Source organism: Arachis ipaensis, chromosome B8 (genome assembly GCF_059453495.1).
Source record: "Arachis ipaensis isolate K30076 ecotype BB chromosome B8, ASM5945349v1, whole genome shotgun sequence".
In the NCBI taxonomy this organism is placed as follows: domain Eukaryota; kingdom Viridiplantae; phylum Streptophyta; class Magnoliopsida; order Fabales; family Fabaceae; genus Arachis; species Arachis ipaensis.
Window position 1 is genome coordinate 108562431 of NC_142443.1, and position 5395 is coordinate 108567825.

Below are 5395 nucleotides of genomic sequence, written 5' to 3' on the forward strand. Positions count from 1 at the left end.
TATCCTTGCATGATAACTGGGCTCATCAAAATGTGGTAATTTCAGGTGAAGAGCTCTTGTTATAGCATTTGGGCTGAAGTCCACCTCCTTTCCTCTTACATAACTTTTAAAGGTTGGGGCCCTGGTTTTATCTTCTCTCACCACATTTGCGTAGAACTCTTTGATGAGGTTTCCATTGATCTTCCCCTCTGGATTAGTGAGCCTTTGCCACCCTCTTTTTTCAATTTTCTCTTGAATCTGTGGGCATTCGTCTTCATTGAATTGGAAGGTTAACTCGGGCAATATCTTTTTGAGCTTGATCCGCTCAAATTCTCGTTCATGGAAGGAAGTTTTGAATCTCTTCTCATCAAAAGGAATGCTCTCCATTGGTTCCTTCCTCTTTTGCCTTTTGGAGCTTGATGCTGCCATGAATGAAGTTAATGCGAAAAGGGTGTAGTGAAGGGAAGAAATGTAGGATTTAGAGAGTGGGAAGTTGGAGAACTAGTTGCTGGAAAGTGAAGTACAAGGGATAGGAATTTCGAATGTGGAGATGGTGCGGATTGGATCCACTTATATAGAGAAGTGATGAGTGGATGAAGGGTGTGGATTAATGGAGTGGTTGCTTGATGGACGGTTGGGGTTGTGCATGGATAAAGGACAAGGATCACCACTTTATGATGGAGATTGCTCGGTCTTCAAGGGTCTCATTCTTTTCAATATTGCATGTCAACATTTTCCAATGCATTCCCTTTTTAGAACAAGTGTGTAGTCCCTCCTTTGGTGGTGTCCAAGCCCTCTTCATTTAATTGTCTAATCAATCCCCTTCAATGCTCCTCTCCTTTTCTCTATAAAGATAAAAGAAGAAAAGGAAGAATTAACATCATAAAAAAATTTAAACTTTACGGCTAGAATAATAAAAGGAAGAAAAGATTAGATTGTTTATTCATGAACTTCAACTAACTAACTAACTGTGTATCCTTATATGCACATTGGTGGCACCATGGGGTGACACCAAACTTAGTTTGGAGCACTGTGATGAAAGGTTCTGTTCAAAGCTCCAAGACTAGCATGCTCTCAGTTGCATTCATGCTTTCTTGGCACGCTTTGAACACCAAACTTGTTCTTCACTATATACTGCAATATAAGGATTTCACCAAGTGTTTGTCAAGTTTGGGTTAGAATTCATGAATATTGACTTATTCACTAGTAAAAGCTCATAAAACATGGGTTGTCTCCCATGAAGCGCTTCTTTAGCGTCACTAGCTTGACGTTTCTCCTTCATCAGGGAGGTTGATAATGCTTCAAGTCCTCCCCTCTTGCCTTGGACTTATATCCATTGGTTGTATTAATGATCTCTACATGTTCCAAGGAGAGAACTCTGTTGATAGTGAAGACCTTAGGTAACTGAGATGGTACAGTGGGGAGATTAGGGGGGATATCTGGGAAGTAAGCTGAGATCACTTTATCTCCTGAAGAGAAGTCATCCGTAGGGATCTTCTTATTCCTCCACCCCCTTGGTACCTTCTTCTTTGTCTCTTTTGATGTTGCCTTGCTCTTGGTGACTTCTTCTTCTAAGAAAATTTTGTTGTTGTCTTCACATGTCTCTGGTGGTTTAGGTTCCTCCAGCTTTTCCTTAAGTTGTGACAACTGCTTATTTCCTTGTTCATCAACCCAGGGCTTTCCTAGATGGGCTGGTTGTGCTTCAATGCTTACTTCCTCTGTCAGCATCTCATTATGATCTTTGCTTGGTTCTTTGTTTTCTTGGTCAGCCTCTTGTGAGAGTTTGAAGACATTAAAGCTGAGTCGTTCATCATGGATCCTCAATATTAGCTCCCCTCGCTCCACATCTATGAGTGCTCTGGCTGTAGCTAGGAATGGTCTTCCCAATATGATTGGGTGAGTGTGACTCTCTTCCATGTCCAAGATGACAAAGTCTGTGGGAAGAAAGTATTTCCCAACCTTTAACAACACATTTTCCACCACCCCTATTGCTTGTTTTTGAGTTTTGTCAGCCAGCCTGATGATTACATCTGTGGGCAATATCTCATTGATCTGCAGCCTCTTCACCAGGGATAAGGGCATTAAGTTGATGCTTGCTCCCAAATCGCAGAGTGCTCTATCAAACATTATTTCCCCTATGGCACAGGGGACATGAAAACTCCCTGGATCTTTTCTTTTCGTAGGCAACTGTGGTTGAATGAGGGCACTGCACCCCTTGTTCATCACTATAGTTTGGCCTCCCTTGAGTGAGCTTTTCCTGGGAAGCAGCTCCTTCATATACTTGATGTATGCGGACATTTGTTGAATAGTCTTGATGAATGGTATGTTGACATGCAGAGATGCAAACAAATCTAGAAACCTTGAGTACATTCTCTTCTCCACAGCACCATTGAGCAGTTGGGGAAAAGGTGCATAGAGTCTCAGCAGCTCCTGTTGTGAGATTTCTGGTTCTTGATGATCTTTTTCCTTCTTCTCTACTGAGGTATCTTCAGGTTGTTCTGATAGCTTGCTTGGCTTGTCCTCAGTCTCCTTATCACTTATAGTGACCATCTTGCAATCTTCCCATCTTACTTTCTTTGTTTCACCTTTTGGATTCTTCTCTGTGTCACTTGGGAATCCATCTGTGGGTTTGAGAATTTGTTCAGAGAGATACCCCATTTGAGATTCCAACCTCTTGATTGTGTCCCCCTGGTTCTTGAAACTGGCTCGCACTTTCTCCTTGAACACCTTGTTGTCTTGAATCTTCTTGCCTATGCCTTCAAGTAGATTCTCAATCCTTGAGAGTCTGTCATCAAATGATTGTAGATCGTGATTAGAGGTGGAAGGATGAGGTAAGTTATTTTGGTTTAGATGTGGATGTGGAGAGGTGTTGTTATTGGGGTGTTGATATGGTCTAGATGTGAAATGTTAGTGGCTTGCATTGTTAGGATTTGGGCGTCTTTGATCAAGGCTTTGGTCTTGTTAATTTCTCCACCCAAAGTTTGGGTGATTCCTCCATCCAGGGTTGTAGGTCTTCGAGTGTGGATCATGGTTTTGCCTAGGTGAATTTCCAATGTAGTTGACTTGCTCCTGACTTCCCTCTGCTTCTTCATTCACTCCTTCTTGGGTTATTGATGAAGTGGTGATTGCTGCTACTTGGTTCCTCTCCATCTTCTTGGTGAGGTCAGCCAGCTGCTGGGTAATGAGCTTGTTTTGAGCCAGCAGAGCATCTACATTGTTTAGCTCCATCACTCCTCTAGTGTTCCCTCTTTCGGAAGCATAGAAGTAGTCATTCTCAGCTACAGTTTCAATGACATCTATGGCCTCCTCAATGGTCTTCTTCTTGTTCAAAGATCTTCCGGATGAATGGTCTACGGCCTTCTTTGACTCATAAGAGAGCCCTTCATAGAAAATGTGCAGCTGCACCCATTCATTGAACATATCTGGTGGGCACCTCCTTGTTAGGTCTTTAAACCTCTCCCATGCTTCATATAGAGTCTCACCATCTTGTTGCCTGAAAGTTTGGACCTCAGCTCTCAGCCTATTGATTCGTTGAGGGGGGTAAAATCTTGCTAAGAATTTGTTCACCACATCTTCCCAAGTTGTCAAGCTCTCCCTTGGGAAAGACTCCAGCCACTTGGCTGCCTTATCCTTGAGTGAGAATGGAAATAAGAGCAGTCTATAAGCGTCAGGATGAACACCATTAGACTTCACTGTGTCACATATTCTCAGGAAGGTGGTTAGATGTTGATTGGGGTCCTCTTGGACACTCCCTCCGAATGAACAGTTGTTCTGGACAAGGGTGATGAGCTGTGGCTTCAGTTCAAAATTGTTGGCATGGATGGTTGGCTTTTGAATGCTACTTCCACAGTTTCCTGGGTTTGGATTGATGTAAGAGCCTAAAACTCTTCTATCCTCCCCAGCATGATTTTCTCGTCCTCTTCCGCTATGGTTGTGAGCTTCTTCTTCACGATGGTTTTCCATGTTTTCTTCCATGTTTGGTTCAAAGTATTCCTCAAAGTGTTCCTCCTCTTCTTCAGCACCAACTATACATTTTTCTCTTGCCTCCCTCCTTAGTCTAAGGAAGGTTCTCTCAGGTTCAGAATCAAAGGAAGTTGAAGCCCCGCTTCTTCTCCCTGTCATACAACCAACAAGTACAAGCAAAGAGAATAGATGCAGAAAGTATATCTGTCAGAATTACTGTTAGTGTGAGTGATGCAATATATCAAACAGTTAGTGGGTTAGTGAAATGAATGGTAAATAACAAGGAAAAAGTAGGGGGAAGGAAAAAAATTAACTAAAACAGAAAGTAAATGACTCAGACAGAAAATTAAATCAAACAAAAATAAAATGCTCAATCTAGTTATCCTCTAATTTAATCATTGTTGATGCACAATCAATCCCCGGCAACGGCGCCATAAACTTGATGCACGGAAAACTTGTCTCGCAACAAATTTCCTTCGGCAAGTATACCGAATTTGTCGTCAAGTAAAAACTCACAATAGAGTGAGGTCGAATCCCACAGGGATTGATTGATCAAGCAACTTTAATTAGATGAATGTTCTAGTTGAGCGAATCCAGAATTTGAGTTGAGAATTACAGAAAATAAAATGGCGGGAAGGTAAATGGCAGAAAAAGTAAATGCTAGAATTAAAGAACTGGAAGTAAATGACTGAAAGTAAATTGCAGAATTGTAAATGGGAATGGGGGAATTGCTCATAAAAGTAAGTAACAGAAATTGAAGAGAATGGGTAAGATCAGAAATGGGGAGTTCATTGGGCTTAGGAGATGTTGCATTCTCTGGATCAATTTCATTTTCATCTCTTCCTCAATCAATGCACTCATTGATCTCCTTGGCAATCTTAAGTGATCGAATTACAATTTCTTGTAATTCAATCTCTCAAATCTTGATCAATAGCCAATTCCTTGGTCAATTGCTCATGAGAAGAGATGAAGTATGGTCACTGATTATACCACATGCATTTCCCAAATCAAGTGTTGAGAGGATTATAGTCACATATCCATCCAAACCCTATTTGGTCCAGCATGAGAAAGCATTTCTAGCATGATCTCTTCATTCCTCTTTCAAGGTTCAGAAGAGATCCAAGTATGAATAGCTTCTTTTCCAAGATAACTACCCAATTGGATGAAGATCGAAAGCTTTCAAGTAAAATCAAGAGAAAAGATAGAAGAAGAATAATAAAAACTAGTATTGATCCATCAAATTACAATAGAGCTCCCTAACCCAATGAAAGAGGTTTAGTTGTTCATAGCTCTGAAAAATGAAAACAAAGATAGAGAATACATGATGAAACTAGAAGTGCAGAGAAAGTAAAATACAGAGAGTAAGTCTATGCCAAGAGGCTCCCTATAATTTTCCACTCATTTTAATTCAAAGCTACTCCTATATATACTACTCTTCTGTTCTTCTAGTTGC

At 40.9% G+C, this 5395-nt stretch overlaps 1 non-coding gene across 1 annotated transcript; it reads left to right on the plus strand.

Moving 5' to 3' along the window:
- Positions 1–3394: 3394 nt before the first annotated feature.
- Positions 3395–3501, plus strand: LOC148549191 (small nucleolar RNA R71). Its single transcript, XR_015898115.1, has one exon. It is a non-coding gene; the product is annotated as a small nucleolar RNA R71 (small nucleolar RNA).
- Positions 3502–5395: the final 1894 nt, after the last annotated feature.